This window comes from Euprymna scolopes, chromosome 4 (assembly GCF_053919585.1).
Source record: "Euprymna scolopes isolate OS-2025 chromosome 4, ASM5391958v1, whole genome shotgun sequence".
NCBI lineage: Eukaryota > Metazoa > Mollusca > Cephalopoda > Sepiida > Sepiolidae > Euprymna > Euprymna scolopes.
In genome coordinates, this window is record NC_136485.1 from 141,748,886 (window position 1) to 141,768,493 (window position 19,608).

Here is a 19,608-nt window from a genome sequence, read left to right on the forward strand (position 1 = left end):
ATATATATATATATAGGTGCATGCGTGCAAATATAACTTTACTGTGTATATGTATATGTATATATATGTGCATATATATGTATATATATGTGTATATTTGCATATATATATGTATATATGAGCAAACAGTTAATAAAATATGTTAAAAAACACTATGAAATGAGTTAAAACATATTTAATCTGAAAAGGAAACACTAGATAAGTGGATAGTCCTTAATCCGCGAAGTTTCGAAGAATTACTTTCCTTCTCATATGAGGGTAGGAATTAGCAAAATGCGGGATCGGATTTTGCATGCAGAAGTATTTGATGAAACAAGTAAGTCAAAGATCTTACTTGAAAACTAAAAAAGTGAAGCAGAGGGAATATGGTAAAGAAAAAGGTGATTACACATTAATGGATAGTCTGGTAGAAAATAAAAAAAATCCAGTGACGGTAAAATCCAAATCTAAAACTTTAAAAAAGTTAAAAGAATTTCCATTTGTACATTTTATATATGTATATATATGCATATATGTATATATATGTATATATATATATACATGTATATATGCATATATATGTATATATATGCATATATTAGGTTGGTGCAAAAGTAATGTCGTTTTTTGAACTTCAAAAAATGACATTGTTTTGCACAAATTAATACACACACACACACACACATATATATATACATATATATATACATATATATATATATATATATATATATATATATATATATATATAATTCTATATAAGACGCCTGCATGAGTATTCAGGAAAGAGTCGTCGGATTGAATGTCGTAACTGATTAAATATTTTGGTTTCGATTCAAGCTGATGACACCTAAGACATATTTCTCTTTAACACTTTTGAAATTATTACTATATATTGGGTACAATATAATAATCAGTAGAGAACTGTTCAATAATAATAAGTAAGAAATCATAAATTGAAATATCATATTTAAGTGTATTTTACGACCAAGCAACGCCGGCATCGTGCTAGTTATATATATATATATATATATATATATATATATATATATATATATATATAGAGAGAGAGAGAGAGAGAGAGAGAGAGAGAGAGAGAGAGAGAGAAAGAGAGAGAAAGAGAGAGAGGGAGGGAGCAAGGGGGAGAGAGAGAGACGACGTTTACCGAGTCTAAAGTTATTACTTTAAAACTAATACACTTTTAGAAATCAATCATTCAAAATCGATAAACATACGCCAAACGTTCCGAAAATATCTAATATTTTCGGTAAAAATTGTTCACAAGATGGCGTGCGCAACTCTTGCTTGTCAAACTCATCAATGCCCTTCAAAAATCTATGGCGGCAAACATAACGATTGTCTGATTTAGTTATTGGAAACTAGACATTAAAATAGATAATATACTTTGTTGCGCGCGTTTCTCCACAAAGAACGATTAGTTCTTCAACTGAAGAATACTGGATTCTCGTCACTTCCAAAATTAAACTCCTCGAATGTTGAACATTTTCTTTTGTGACTAAATTGAATTATTTAGTCTAAATAAGAATAGAGAACATCATTCAATTTTTACATAGTAGATAATCTTTTTATATAGTAAATATAATTTTCTTTCAGATTTACATATAAAACTCAAATAAATCATTTGCTTCAACGATAAGTGATGACTGACTATTAAACTTCCTTATCTATCTATATATCTATCTATCTACTATTTATCCATTTTAGCCTTTTGTGCCAAGATCAAAGTGTAGTATCTGTTCCGACAGATACTGCAAGCTATGACTAGCAATGACTAGCAAAGACCAGATGTGGGGGCAACCCCACATGCCTGACCTTTAACCAGCTCCCATTTCCCACCTCTCGGGAGCTGGTCCCCTTTTCCCTTCCCCCTCCCTTCACTCCTCACATTAAAAATTGGCCTTGTGCCTAATTTGCTCGGTGGGGGAGCAAATAAATACCATCTGTTCTTCAGATACTGCAAGCTATGATTAGCTAGGACTAGCTATGACTAGCAAAGACCAGATGTGGGGGCAACCCCACATGCCTGACCATTAACCAGCTCCCACTTCCCACCTCTCGGGAGCTGGTCCCCTTTTTCCCTTCCCCCTCCCTTCACTCCTCACATTAAAAATCGGCCTTGTGCCTAATTTGCTCGGTGGGGGAGCAAATAAATACCATCTGTTCTTCAGATACTGCAAGCTATGATTAGCTATGACTAGCAAAGACCAGATGTGGGGGCAACCCCACATGCCTGACCTTTAACCAGCTCCCACTTCCCACCTCTCGGGAGCTGGTCCCCTTTTTCCCTTCCCCCTCCTTTCACTCCTCACATTAAAAATCGGCCTTGTGCCTAATTTGCTCGGTGGGGGAGCAAATAAATACCATCTGTTCTTCAGATGCTGCACTTCCATTTCTTGTTCTCTTTCAGTGGAGGAACAGCCCTTCACGGCTGAGATAATTTTTTTAATTTTTGTACATTTTCTCCACGTTAAAAACGACCCTGGTGTCTAACTTTGTTCCGTGGGGAGGCATTGTAAATAGGCACTATTATATAAAATATACTTTGTCTGTGTGTCTGTGTTTCTGTGTGGCTGTGAGTTTTCTATGGATCCGAGACGGCAGGGTCGATTTTTATGAAATTTCACATTAAAGTACGTTATGTGCCTGGCAGGATTCTTTTAAAGTTTTGAATCGGAAGTTTTCAATAATTATCCATGATTCATAGGTGAAATAATCCGATGAACGAGGAACAAGGTTAACATCTTACACCGCCTAATATCACAAGTGCATTTGAGAAATTTTATTACCACACAACCCTAAAGGCCAACAGCAGGTTCTTTATATGACACAGACGCGTTCGAAATTAATATTTCTGTTTAAAGCGCACTTTCACAATGATACTTGACTTTTGCAATTTAAACTTAAAATCAAGCACAATTAGTAATGCCAGGCATATGAAATCAACAGTATGATTCTTTGATATGACAGGGGCGCGTTCAAAAAGAACGTTTCTGTTTACAGTACAATTGAAGCATGATACTTGACTTTTGCATTTTAAACTTAAATTCAAGCCATTATATATAAAATAATTTTATAAAATCAACAGTAGGTTCTCTACAGTACAATGTAAACTACACATATATATACATACATATAAATATTTATATCTGTATATATATATATATATATATATATACCCCATATATATGCATATACATATATATATATATATATATATATATATATATATATATATATATATTATGATACTCGCCCATCGTTGTCGATGAAAGACATGAATATCGCTGGTTTGTAGTTAATGGTTTTACAGATGACTTTTGTAGGAGACTTACAAGGATAATGAAGGCTAAAAATATTGTTCATAGGTAGAAAACCTATAGTCAGTAGCTGTCATTGAAATGCTCATAATTTGCAAAGTGTATGCTTCCACCTCTTCTAATTCACACTGTTTGGCTCTGCTTCATTGGCGCCTCTGTTGATTAAATCACGCCATTCACATCTGTTCTTTGCTAGCATCTCCCACGATTCGGTGTATATGACTAAGGCTTTGAAGGACACCTTTAGATTGGTTTTGAAGCGTTTCTTTTGTCTGCCTACACGCTTTTTTTCACATGAAAGTTCACCATACAGGCGCTGCTTTGGGGTGCACTTATCTGACATACGCATACTAACTTAATGAACTTGGGACTGCTGAAATAATGTGAAGATATATTTCCAAAACATCAGTGTCAAGAACCTTGTTTTGCCATTCCATGTCCATGATTTTTCTAAGACAGGTCATGTAAAAGTGATTAAATCTATTTGCATGTCTGGCATAGATAGTCCAAGTCTCCCAAGCATACAGCAATGTATTGATTACAACAGGCCAGTTTGCAGTTTGGTTTCGAGACGGATTCCTCTATGGAGAGGGTGGACCATCGCCCCCTATGGGATGAAGTAAAAATAATAAACAGAGAGACCCACTCGAAAGTGAGAAACAGCGCACATGCTCGGACATAACAGCCTACTGAGCAAACCAAGCATAGAGCTGAACGCAATTTGCACACCTCTGATGGAGAGAGCAAACCTTGAATAACAACATAGGTTTAACATTAACAAAAACCAACTAAGAATTACACATATGGCCGAGTGGTCCTAGACGTTGTATCAAAGTTTACAGTTAGCCAAAGGTGCTGAGTTCAATCCTGAACGAAGGCAGTGAAAAGTAACATTCAAAACAGAGAATCAGCAACTATATCCCAGAGCCTAGTTGGAGTCCGAACACGGTACCCCGTAATAATAATAAAGGGTTGCGTTCGAGACTCCTAACAAATGGTTCCCAGTTCGATACAAAACAACTGATGAAGGCCGGAGGGCAAAACGGCCGAAACGTTGTGACTATAACAACCAAGATGAGGACGTCAATCCGACAATCTCAATCAATGAAAACACCTCATCTCAAAAATACAGGCAATTACTATATATATATATATATATATATATATATATATATATATCCCCTAAACCCTTTCAATATTTCAATTGATATATTTAAACATACTTTTTCATCAAATCTATAGACAAACATTGAGAATAATCTAAGTTTAGAATCAAGTATTTCTTTACTGTTATTTCACATAATGTGAAATCATATTAGCAAGTTTCATCTGCATCAAGACCAGTAAATTTAAATGGTAAATAGTGGATGTTTTGCAATTACAATGCAAAATTTGGATAACAAATAATGATTGACACATTCTATATGCGACATAAAGGGCAAAGTTTACAACCACATAAATTAACCTAAAGGCTGTTCAAAAAACCTTAGTTTGTGAAATCCAATGATTGCTTGTCTATTTTTCAAGGTTAATAAATTGCCTAAAATAGGCTTTGTATGATCCCCTTAATGCACCACCTTAAAGGAAAATGTCACATAGTGCATAACACAGTTCAGGTCATTACCTTTCCAACAAGCCTTTATTTGCAAAATTCTGTCAAAAAAAAAAAAACCCGCTGAGGTTTGGAACTTATAGATATATCGAAAATAGGGTATAGTCATGGTCATATATATAGTTTTGCTAATTTGGGATGAATTGTGCTGAGCTTTTTTTTTTGCTTGATTGTCTCACCTGTGCCCTTGTCAGGCCACTAATATATATATATATATATATATATATATATATATATATATATATATATATAATAGGACAACAAGAGTATAAAATGAAGTTACAAAACTATATATTGGTAGATATAGAATGGATCATTTATTCATAGCAGAAGAGTAGAGAAGGTGCTAGGTAGCATGGGGGAGATGCGGCGTCTAGCGTAAGGTTCATTAGGGAGGAAAAAGATTAAGAGGAATTATAGAATGTTGGGGTAAGCTTTATTGAATTCTAAATAAATAAGGAGAAGCTTGTTATATATAGTATGATATATAAGATTGTATATGGTTTTTAACATAGTGTTCAGATTAAGGGGTATATTTATTAGGGTTAAATTGGGGCTGTATTCTTGGTGCGTGGTAATTTATTTTAACGGTTTGTGGGGTTTCGATTTGCCATAGAGTGGTAATTTTGATTGGTGCAACCTAAACGGCAAATGGCGGCTATAAAATCGCTTATAATTTAGGGAGGTTATGCAAGGTTGTAAAATTGAAAGGTAATATGCGGCAATATTTGTAAGTTTCTTCTGTTATGATATAGGGAGTATGATTATAAGGGGCGGTCGGAGATTAGGATGGCAATAACTATGAGCGCGTTTAACTTGATGAGAAAAGTTAAGTATACATATAGATGACAAGGTGGAGGAGTAAGGAAACCATTACTACTTATGAGAGTGGTAAAAATATACCAAATAATAGTAAGTTAATTATAATAGTACGAAAGATAATAATAATGAAAATTATAATAATAGTAGTAATAATAAAGATGAAAATAAAATCGAAGTAAAATTGAAGATAAAGATAGCGATAAAGATATAGACAAAATTAAAGATAAACATTAAAAATAAACGATAAAACTAATATTACCAATAGTTGCAATAAAAGTAAGTTAAAAGTTTATGTTAATAACAGTGAAAATGAAGATAATGGTAGCGATTATGGTAGTAATGACGGGGATAATAACTGGGGTAATAATAACAACAGCAATTATAATAATAATAATATTAATAATAATAATAATAATAATAATAATAATAGTAATAATAATAATAATAATAGTAGTAGAAACAAGACAGTAATAATAATGATTATAATACTACCATTACCTCCACCATCACCACCACTACTAATACTACTAATAATAATGATAATACTGCTAATAATAATTACTAGGGGTGCGTAAAAGAAAGGGATACAGACAAGTGGGGGTCAGAGTAGCAGGAAATGGGGTTTAGGAATGAGGGATAAGTGGTCCCGTAAAAAATAAAGTAAAATAAAAGAATATATATATATATATATATATATATATATATATATATATATATATATATGCATATACACATACATATATCCATATATACAAACGCAGATAAAAATATATATATAAAAATAATAGATGTAGAATAAGCCGGGAAAGCGTAAGAGTTCGGTGAACAAAAAGCCCTTGGATTTAAATTAAATTAAAGATTGCTTCACTGGGAACCATAGTTTCAAGAGTCCACCTTAAAACTTTAAATTTCTTGAAGTTCGATTATAAAGGCCATCAAATTTATGTTTTTATGAACAAGCAAGGCCTAGAAATTTTAATACATACTTTCTCGTTTGTGAACACGAGGAACAGGGCCATCAAATCAGCATAACTACCTAATGTAGTAATTCTAATCTCCAAGAGATGATGCAAGAAGCATAGTTTATAGCTGTCCGTTAAAATTCCATATTTTTGCAAATATTTTGTTAGGGTGGTCTTGCGTAGATGCCTTGGTCTGGTGAATTCTTTAGTCCTCCTAATTTTGATGACAAAAAAACTGTATTTGTTCAACGGAGACTCTTGTGATGGAAATTACCCGAAACCGGACTGGTTCAACTGCGTTCACTCTAAGTTATATCATCAGTAGTAAGTGAAAACTAGAAGGAATTTGGAAAATACACGTGTTTTCTTGTGAGGACTAACATCAAACCAATTTCCTAAAGCTAATGAACATTTAGAAGAATTTGAAAACGGACTAATTAATCTATTCAAGAAAATAAAATTTAAGAAACCTAATAAACACCCACACCCGATAGTTAATAAAATTAACGGATTGGCACGTAAAGTTAAGAATGGGACAGAACTATTTGTACCCGCGGATAAAACTAAAAACTATTATAAATTACACTACCAAGCTTATGAGAGCCTAATATATAAAGTACAACAAAACTCAATGCATAATATCAACAACCAAGCTAAGAATCTACTTACTAGCATGAACCTGAATAACCACACAGAAACCTTCACCCCAGCTATCCCAAGATTCACCCTAAAGTACCATAAGTCTAACTTCTATAGCAACCCCTGCATCAGGCTAATCTTCCCCTATAAATCAGACCTAGGAAAAATAAGTAAAAACATATTAGATAGAATAATACCAAGTATAAAAAAGAGAATAAGCTTCTCCCTTTGGCAATCATCGGGCAATGTTATTGTTTATTGTTCATAAACCTCAAAGACAAATTAAGACTAAGATTCATAACATGTGACATTGACAACTACTACCAATCTATATCCCCTATCCTTTTAAACAAAGCGCTCATCGTAGCTAAAAATTGCTCGGACCTTTCTGACTCAGAAATTAGTCTAATCCTACTAGCAAGAAAGACTTTAATACAATTCAATAATAAATTTTGGACTAGAAAAGACACTCCTGATTAAGTCGACATAGTGATTGGCGCGTTAGACTCTTCAAAAGTAACGGATCTGGTAGGAATCTACCTATTAAATGACCTGAAACATAGATTCAGCTATAGCGACCTGCAAGGAGGCCTTATAGGGACGACGCTCTATTAGTAATTGGGGCTAGGCCCAGAATGTACAATAGGACCATAATCAAACTAAAAGATTTTTTTTAAATTTTCGGCTTAGTATTACATTAGAGAATGAAAAAAGCACCTCAAACTTCTTAGACGTAAAATGAAACCTAAAGGAAGGAACATTAAGGCAATCCCTACCTCGGTGTCCAAAAGAATTTCTTATCTCTCTGCAAACCATAAAATATTCAATGACAGCTCCACCTTTTATAACAATACACTAGCAAACTCTGGATACAAATACACAATTAAGTATGATACGAATAATGCTAAAAAAAATCCAGCCCCTTAGGCATAGTGACCCACAACATGACTAAACGCAAATCTAAACAAAATAATAAGGCAAGATCGAATCATAAGTATCATATGCCAAATACTCCTAACAATGAAAAGCTCATACAAGTTGAGCAGACATCCCAAAAAATCGGATCAGAAGAAAGTCTAATATTTGGTTCACCCCCCCATATAATAATAACGTCCAAACTAATATCCCAAAAGAATTCTTTAAATTAGTAGAAGATTCTTTCAAGCATCCTTACATATACAGCACGATCCTAAATAAAAACTCTATTAAATTATCCTTCTCAACTATGCCTAATATATTACAAACTATTATAAGCACTAATAATAAGAAAATAGAATCAGCGCAGAAAATAATTAATGGCAACCCTAGTCTATCCCAACCAAACTGCAATTGTAACGACCCAAATAACTGCCCACTGGAGAATGACTGTGTACACTCAGACGTCATATATTCATGTACAGTAACAGAATTCCCGCCTAATACGACAACTAATAACCTGACAGCTCAAACCCATAGTACTAGTTACACCAGAGAGGATCCGCATAACCCATTAAACAATAGTACACAATCCGAACAACTGACAACACAACAGATAGGTATAAACTCCACAGAACCTGAACATAGAAACTCAGGCCACCCCCAGATAAATGAAGAACCTTTAGATACACCGCTCACAAGCCCTATAATATATACCTACATAGGATTATCCTCCTTCCCGATAAAGGCCAGAATTGCGAACCATTTACAATCATTCTCTAAGGAGAACCCTAAAACAAAAACTACCCTATCTAACATAGTAAGAAATTTAAAACAAAGCAAAATAGACTTTACATTAAAATAGAAAATGCTAAGAAACTCCAAGTCATACAGCCCAGGATCTAAATACTGCCTCCTATGTAACGCAGAGGCGACCGAGATTATAACGGCACCTAAAAAATTAAACATCCTCAATTGAAAACAAGAGATAATTTGCAGTTGTAGGCACAAGATAAAGTTCAGGTACATGAATGCAATTAACCCCACTGAAATTGCACCACCGGTCAGGAACTAGCTTATTGCGCTTCCTCGCCATGCATAAAATGCAACAATATCCATCACTAACCGTTTTCCCTAGTATAGGGCTCTTGCACAACACCTCAAAGCAATTTTTTAAACAACCCATAAGCACTTGCTATCTGAAAAAATCGCCATAAAAAACTTAAACATTTTAATATAAAATATTAGCACACTCTCTGAATACATAACCATTACATAACTTAAATAAATTACAAACCTAGAATCGCCTGCATCTTGGCAAGGCCTAATAAAAAATATATCTACTTTAAACATAAGCCCTCAGAAAACTTTGCCTAACAAACCCTATCCCTATAAATATGTACACTTAATACCACCTATTAAATTGCAACCAAACCACTAATTAGCACACGATGCAACGAAAATATACACTAAACAATATAAAACCTGGGCCCAATGAAAAAATAGCTTAGAAACCACCCCACAGGAGTAAAAACTTAAAACCTAAATTTAGAACTATCTAACCACCACCCCTAAACCCCACTGCCAAACCCGCCCCCAAATAAGAAATTATTTAATAATCAGCGCATTTGGCCTCCACTATTAGATTTACACTAAGCCCTCCACCCAGTGTTATTTACATTAAAACATTTAAATGTACCGAAAATATAACTTAAGAAAAACGATAATGTTAATGAAAAAGTATATATCTGAAAGGTTTAAGTAATAGTCATGTAATTTCAAAATTACCATAATTAAATTTGGACTTATGTTTTCAGAAAGAGATCAGTTCGTTTTTAGAATTTATTATATTGTTATTTTGAGGGGAAGTAATTATAGTTATAGCTTCGGTTGTGCAGAGGCGACATAACTTAGATCCTGGAGTATAAGACTTAACATTTTTTTTTATTATAGTCAATTTGATTGAGAAGGGGGTATCATTAGAATTAAGGTTTTTAATTAAAGTGCTTAGAGAAGTTCCTTGGTTATTATTAGAATTATGGTTGTTAAAAGAAGAAATGTGGTTTGATATTCTTTTCTTAATTAATGTTGAAGTAGCGCCGATATATGTATGTACTTTATTAATATTAATTTGCTGATTTGTATTAGGGAAATACTTTGAATTTTGTTTATTGTGTTCAACAAATGGTGGGACAATGATTGTACGACGAAAGATGTTTGTTATTACAATTACAGTTAGTTTTGGTTTTATTTGGGAAAGGGTTTTTTGGGGTGATTTAATTTTTTTGTTATTAGATCTTAAGATTCTTTGTGCTAAATTAGGCATTGTTGAATAAGAAATCCTTATTGAGTTTTTATTGAAAATAGAACTATATCTGTGCGGGTATTTGAAAGAGTTTTGTACAATGTTGAAGAATTCCTTAGGTATATAAGTTTTGACATTTACGCTAAATGGAGGATTAAACCAAATATTTTCCTTTCTCCTGATGCGACTAAACGGGTTAGAAGTATTACGATTAATATTTTGGTTTGGATTATATATGTAGACCGGTTCATTGTTATTGATAGTGGCAGATCTTGTTATTTGAACTGGTTTCTTGCGAGTCATAGTGTGTGTGATTACAGAGTTAAGGCGGTCAGCAGGAGGAGCATAATGGTTGTATTTAATCTTTTAATTGTATCCTGAGTTCTTTAAGACATTATTAAAGAAAGTAGCATTTTGATTAAAAGTTTTTTATCAGCAGAAAGAGCAGAAATTCTTCTAGAGACGGATGGTACTATGGATTTTATAATTGAGTTGGGGTGGTTAGAGGATTTATGGACGTATAAAAGCGTAAGGTTGGGTTTATGATAGGGGCTATGAGTTTCGGTGTTAAGATTAAGTGTAACGTCTAGAAAATTTGAAGTTTTTTGTTTGGTTCGAGAAAGGCCAAAGTTAAGTTATTGATGGTATATATATATATATATATATATATATATATATATATGTATATATATATATATATATGTATATATGTATATATATATATATATATATATATATATATATATATATATATATATATATATATATATATATATACCGACGAAGTATAGCAGTTATACCAAAAAGTGTGCTTGGTTCTACACAAAGCTTTACCCATTATAAGCAAATCATCTGTGTGGATTTCCGAGCAACTTCAACTTCGACGGGAGAGTACATCACACACACACACACACACACACACACACACACACACACACACACACACACACACACACACACACACACACACACATATATATATAAACATGTAAATTATAATTCACGAGAATTTTGAAGAAGAAATCTTAATATTTCTCCTCGAGTAGCCTGTCAAACAATACATTCTTATGAATAATATAATTTACAGTCTTTAACTGTATTTTATTATAACAAGCTTTATTTGCTATAGCGGTTGCAGTGAGATTAAAAAAATTGAGATTACTATATAAATATTACTATTTATATTCGATTAAAGTTTACAGAAGCTTTTGGCTTGTAAACTTAATTTTCACTGCTTGATTTCATATATATATATATATATATATATATATATATATATATATATATATATATATATATATATATATATATATATATATATTAAGGTCACACATAAAGGAGATCATACATCACCCGAAGTCTACTTTTGGTAATTCGTTACAGCCATTGTAATTTTTTTTCCTAGTTTTGCACATGAATTACAAAATATCTGATATTTCTCCAAAACCTCTGACCTCGATGAGAAGTATACTAAAACTTGCCCGCTACCGTTTCAAATAATCTACCAAGTTCCTTCTGTTTTCAATTTGGATCTATTAGCAGCTTTTTTCCAGCTAAATATCCATGAAAGGTCGGTCCACAAAATGCATCTTACTTTCATCTCGGAGAAGATGCACTTTGAAAAGAAAAAGGAGACAGATATAGTTAGTCTTGTATATTAGACAATAAAAATTGCAATTAACCTAAACCCCATTTTGTTATTATTTTTTGTGTTTGTTTTTTTTTTCCGTCTGATTGATGCAAAATTGCTGTTTGGGGATTTTGACTTGATTAATATTAAAAACTACTTTCTTTAAATTAAAATAAATCTTCAAAAACTTGTCTTTTTAATTTTATATTTATGATTATTAATTTTCTGTAAGTTCTACCTTTCATTATTGATTTTTTCCAAATTTCCCGCCATTTTTTCTTTTCAATTTTCTTCTTATATATATCCTGTAATTCACCGCTTTACACGTTCATTTCAAGACGCAACGTTTTAATTGGTAATACCTGAATATAATTATTTCAGCTCATAGGTGGTATGTACGTATATAATAGTGCTTTTTTTTTTACACAGAGATCACCACTTATCAAGGCCCGGAAGCCACTCAGGGATAAGGGTTATTGCAAGTACATTACGTTAGTGAGGAGATTTGATGAAGTGTTTACTTAAGGGGGCGGTTCATTAGGAATTTGTTAACATTAGACTTGAAGACATCCAAATTGTAGTCCGGAGGGAAGCAGGCAGACAGAACAGAATTCCACAGGCGTGCAGTTCTAAGAAAGAAGCTTTGTTCATGAAATCCGCGTTTTGATTTAGGCACAGATATAGAGTGGGGGAAATTTTTCACAGTGGATTCAGCTAGACGGGTGTTTTTCGTGAAAGATTGGCGAGGGGGGACCAGGGATTGGAGTTCAGACGAGCACCTGCCATGAAAATAACGATAAACCAAGGATAGGCTCGCAACGTCTCTTCTGTGGGAGAGGGGTTGCAGGGTAGAGAAAAGGGCATCCCCCACTAAACCACGAAGTCTATTTTGTACTCTGTCAAGGCATGATAGGCTGTTTTTGGCAGCTCCTGCCCAGATATGGCAACAGTATTCCATCCTTGGCCGTACTTACTTATAATTATACCATTGGGCAGCTCATAAGCGTGAGAAAATTGCATACAAAAACAAGTTCTAATTTTTCAAAACTTTTTAGATAGGACTACAGTCCGGTATCTTTGTAAATATCAACAGTCCGATCTTCCCAGAACTCCGGAATTCTCCATCATATGATATGTACCATGCATACACGAGGTTTTCTATTCGCAATATTTTATGGCGTAAAGTCTATTTGCCTTTGTCCTTTTGACGCTTGTATGAGTGCAGTCTTATTTGTACATTTGCGTTACTCTGTGCAGTCTTTTTTCACTTCCGGTTTTTAATAATAGTCCAGCTCGGCTGCATTTTAAAAATTATTTTCAAACTTGAAACCACATTACTTTCTATCAATTAAATTTCAACGCTATTATTTTAATTAATTTTAACCAACTTATTATTTTCCAATTTTAAACATATTAAATTTAAGCGTGTAACAAGGTTTATTCTATACCGTAGAGTGTTGGTTACACTTTCTATGTTAATTTCCGGCCTGTCTCGATCTATCTCTTGCAATAGTTTATCTAATTAAATCTTAAATGTTTTATATCTTCATCTGTTCCTATTACTAGCTATTTATTTTTAAATATTGTAAATTATCTTCGTGCTTTTTTTTTTACTTAATCTATATTGATTGACTTAGAGATTCTTGTGTCACATGTTTGTTATTAGAACAATTGATACTTTACTATAATCGAATAATTTTAGAACTTCAGAATGTATTCAATTATTGCGTCACAAGTTTCTATTAACTTTCCTTCAGATTTAGACGGAAGCTCTGGTTTTAATGTGGCAAAAATCTGTCTCTCTAAAAAGAGGCGATCTGGATAAAAATAAACATGTGAACTTGTTTCAGTTTTCAAAGATTTCTTCTTAATTCTCCAAAGACACAGATGAAGTGTTGTATCAGAGCAGATACTATGCTTTACTGCTAGCCAAAACGCTATGAGTTGTTCAACGAAAAAGTCTTAAGTTCGAACATATATCAATATATCTGAAGGGCGGCACTTTTATGGACTGAAATCTTAAAATTGCAATCATGAAGATGATGCTCGTCCGAATAATCCAATACAAATTATCAACCTAACAAATTCCGAAACATAATCCATAAACATTTCCGAATCGTACGCCGCCGCCGCCGCCGTCGTCGTCGTCGTCGTCGTCGTCGTCGTCGTCATCATCATCATCATCATCATCATCATCATCATCATCATCATCATCAGCACCAGCACCACCACCACCACCATCATCATCATCATCATCATCATCATCACCACCACCACCACCACCACCATCATCATCATCATCATCATCATGCAGTCCGTCAATCTTGACGATGTCTAGTTGGTGCCTCAGTGCTTTACCCCTTGGTGTTGGCGTAGTCTCACTCCATCACCACAGGATTTTCCACCTTGGCTCCAAACTTGCTTGCGCAGTTTAGGTGCAGTATCTGTTGCGCATCAGATAGACACCATCGGAACCTGGTTTATTAAAATCAATAATATTCATCATTCTATCATCAGTACTGCCAGTAAAGGAATATTACGTTTTAAACAGAAACACAACAACGAAAAGAATCGTTTGTACAATTTCTTTCCGATTCCGATACCCCAACATGTTCTGATTTTGGACTGCGATTGCGATTTAGCGTAACGATCGAGTCTGATTCGATTAGTAGAATCTAGCAATAGACACTGTACGTTTCTTCTCTTGTTACTTACAAAGAAAGATTATTCGTTCAATTGAAAAAGAGTGGATTCGTGTCCAAGACATAATTTCCTTCCCTCAAGACTGAACACTTCCATTTTCGACTCGATTGAAGGATGTAAATTCAATTATTTGCCCTTTAGAAAAAAAAATAAGTTCCTGTTACCAACATTCGTATTCGAAATAGCAAAAGAAACAAAACTTTTTTTTCAATACTTGAGAGAAGAAATTCTGCGGGGAAAATAAATTCCTGTCCATTCTCATGAAAGAAGTACCGGAAGACAAAGAATTATTTATTATTGTTTCGGCCTTTGTGACTTCATAATAAGTTTCCGGCGCGGGAAAAAAGACATCTGTCAAAGTAATATGAAATGTTTAACAGCGGCTAAATCACAATTTAGTTATCATTCAGATCTACATTTCCAGACAAAACGAACGATTTGAATCTATATTCTCACAAAAAGACGCCGTGTTCACCGTTAATTATAACACTATAAAAAATGTTTATTTTTTATTGAACTAGCCAGGGTGCCCGGCGTTGCCCGGGTGTTTGGAGGTGTGTGTTAAGCAAAAAAAAAAAGTTGTAGCAGGAAGGTAGTCTCGAACCCGTACCGCGAAGGAAGAGAAGAACGTGAAAAAAGTGGTCTTTACTGTTGCGCCCATCACCAAACCGGAAGTGGCGTAGGTCTAAATCTATAACACTATTAAAAATGTTTATCATTTTTATTGAATGACTTGGTGTTGAGTGAAAGTTCGTAAAAAGGGACTGTGAAAAATTAATCTCTACTTCCTTGGACGTTTTCGCTAAGAGTAAAGTGTAGTATCTGTTCTGATAACGTGATCTTTTCTGACGTTTCTGAATTTTTGAGATAGGGATTGGTTATTCGTATTATTATTCATCGGACTACTGTTAGTGTGATTTTCACAACGTTTCGGTCGCTTCTTCAGGTGTGGTGTATCTTGTCGAACTCGGGAATGTTTCTGTCGAACTCGGGAATTTTGACGGAATTTCGAGTAAGTAATTCACAAATGTATTTTTTCGGTCGTCCACACAGAGGATTGAACCTTACACCTTCAGGAGAATATCACTTTTACAATTGATTTTTCCAAGTACTCTAGATCCTGGATATCCGATGGTGAAGCCCCAGCTTTCGGGCTTTGGGGAGTGTGGAGCCACCCTTTAATTGCTCCCAGATCCACTCTGACCCGGAGTGGTAGTACCTGTTAGGGTCCCAACTATAGGTTAAATAGAAAAAAAACAAATAAAATTATTCTTCAAAATCACTGGATTCGGCATTAAATAACCTGAAAGAGGTTGATATGTCGTAAAACAAAAACAACCAACCAACCAAGAACTCTAACCACTGCGCCACGGGTCCTTGCGGACCAAATTCCCGAGTTCGGCAGAAACATTTCCAAGTTCGACAAGATACACCTAAAGAAAGGTCGGAGGTTACATCGACCGAAACATTGTGAAAATCACACTCAAGATGAGAACAGTAGTCCGAAGAATAATACTGCGAGTGATCATTTCTGTTCTGGATGAATTGACAATGCTGACTTCTAAAGGCAATATTTATTCTGGTTTTGCTTTATCTTTTTATCATAAAAGCTCTGATCCCCACTTGGCCCCGATTGGTATGAATGGTTTTCGACTAAAAGAGGACCCTGGTTTGACAAATTTCTGGATATGATCTTTACTCCTGACCTGAAATGGATGACTTACATTAAATCTACTGCCAATGTCACCGGACAAATCTTTGTTTGGATAGATGAATAATGCGCACAAAAATATGTCGGCAAGATGAAATTTAAAATGTTTAACGTAACTTGCCGATATATTTCTAGTATCTTTGCACATGAGCAAATTCATTCATAGCTTGAAGTAGTTTACGTTTAAATCTTTCCTATCTATCAGTCGATAACCTAAACGGTAGGGAACGCAGCTGGAGCGCTCAATGCTTTGGTTTCGATTCTAGCTAATGGCACTCAAGTGACTTTTTAAAAAACTTTTGAAATCATTATTATATATTAGATACAATATAATATTCAATAGAGAATTGGCGCCGTAATAATAAATACGAAATCTGCATGAATATATTTATTTGATATAACTATAAAATCATAAATCTCTACAGGATGACAATTAAGAGTTATTGTAGTTTGCTTAAATCCTTGTATGTAGTGTATAAATAGGTTTTCAAGAATAAATTTCTACCGCACGTTCGTCTTCTCAGTACTCACACAATTTGCATTGCATCGCCAAAGTCTTATAGTATCTACCAGCTTCGTTTCAAAAGAAAAGCCTCTTATTTTTTTATTCATAAAGTTAAAAAGCTACAAAGACGGTAGTGGTACCACCAAAACGAACACCTTTTTATGATCTAGAATTTATTTTTTACACAGTCATCAACACTCTGAATGCACTTTTTCCAATGATGAACGGTCGTTGTGCATGGGCGTCCGGAGCGCGCTTTGTAATACGAGGGTCGTTCACAAAAATGAGGCCCCCTATTGTTATCAACTAAAGTCATGGAGATAGGAAGACGGAAACGGAACCATTAAAACGAGATATTTTTGTGCTACAAAATTTATTGTATGGCATAGTCACCATCATTCTCAATGCTCTTACGTCAGGAATTTAATGATGGATCTCTGCTTCTGACGCACGACTATTACAGGGTTGATTTCTTAGTCTTACGCCGTCAAGATTTGCAACAAATTGATGAACCGTTCAGGTCATAAATTCATAAGTTCCGTCATCACAACAATGCAATTCGTAATGCTTTCTGATCGTTTTTGTCAAAATAAAAAATAAAAGTCATTATTTTGGAACGCCGCTTGTATTTATAATTTCAGCTAATTTTGGAAGCCATCTTAAAATCTATAGAAGTAAACGAATGTCGTTATTGACTTTTAGTTATCATTATATAATAAGTAGCGCGAGATACCCATGATGCTCATCTTCCAGAATAAACTTGATGTGCAACTCAGCAGTCAGAATTGATCATTTTCACTTCTTTTCGTCGATTTGTGGTCTTCAAACTTACTTCAGCTTTTTTGTCATTCTTTTGCCATTGCTGTTCTCTTTTTTCCTCTGTATCTAATATTTTAGTTGTACGGTCGTTTGGTTTAGCCACCGGTCGTTCCTCTCTGCAGCACCCTGTTTAAAAAAATGCCTTTGTAACGCTGTGAAACCGTGTAACGAGGTTTCTATGGCTGGGATCACGTTACACGTTTCCATAAATAATATAAATCATGGCTTTCTGACCGCGTATAAAATTTAAGTCAAATTAAAAGATAAATTTACTGGTTTTGGAGTGATAACTAACTAACTAACTAACTAACTAACTATATATATATATATATATATATATATATATATATATAGATAGATATATATTGTTTATCTAAATTGAATCAAATAATATGTGCATATATATGTATATATATATATGTATATATATCATATATCATATATCTATCTACATATATATTATTTTATTCAATTTAGAAAAGAATAATACCATAGTGTTACCGTAAATGTTTTCTGTCCTGTTTATTATTTATTCTTTACTAAACATTTCCGTTGCTAATCGTTCTCTTTTTACTGTTTCTTTTTACTTTTACTACTAAGGGTATTTTAAGTGTCTGTGTTCTTACATATATGGGTGAGTGTATGCTCTTACGTATGTTACGTGCAGCTCACTGTTATATGTGTGTGTGGGTGTATGTTCTTATCCTTACACCGTTTTTTGCATTGGAAGGTCTCAAGACGTGTATGTGCCATGTATAATGCATACATACCTGGTTGTCTTGGCCAGCGGATAATATCTTCTGGTCGCTTGTCTGCCATCTCGTTGGGAAGTGGTCACTGCAGACAAATGCATCGATAAACGACAAGATGGATTTGAAGCTTCAATCTTTTATTTCAAGGCAAGCCGATAATCTCGGACCCTGATTGTCGGAAGAGACCTGAAATCTCTGATCTGCTTCGTCTGCTGCCTAAACCACTCTCTCCTATGTGGTCGTCAACCGGAATCCTACGACCACAATTCCCATGTCACCCCTAATTTCCGGTGCATTTTATCTAGGTCGTCAAAAGGTGACTTCAGTTTGACGCCTGTCAAACCCAATCTTTTCTGACCCTGCTAAATCGCTGATGGGAAATCCAAAATATGCTTATATAACTTCTATTTCTAAAACTAGCTATATAGCAATGAAGCTGGGATTCCCAATACTACAAGAGGTCGCTATAATACATCTATTGTTTCAGTCTAAAAAGATATTGCCAGGCCAAAATAAGCATATATAGGGTAAGACAAAGACTGATAGATGTGCCAACATACTAAGTGAACTGATTAGGAACGTTTTCGATCCAATCACCGAGCGTTGTCAGCTGTTCATGGACAACAATGGCCAATAATTTGAAAACTTTCGATAATTATCTGGGTTTTTATATTTGTTCACAATATTTTGACGCATGAACCTTTTCTTTCTTATGATAAATGTTGGTTGTATGGTTATTTAAAGAGTGTATACATTTTATTGGGACACCCTGTACATCCCCACACATATATATGTATGTATATATAGGATATATATATATATATATATATATCGGGATCTTGAGCATCGGGATATGCATATAAATTTTATAATCGGGGATGGCGGGTTAGTGACTAGATAAAAAAAGATTTAAAAA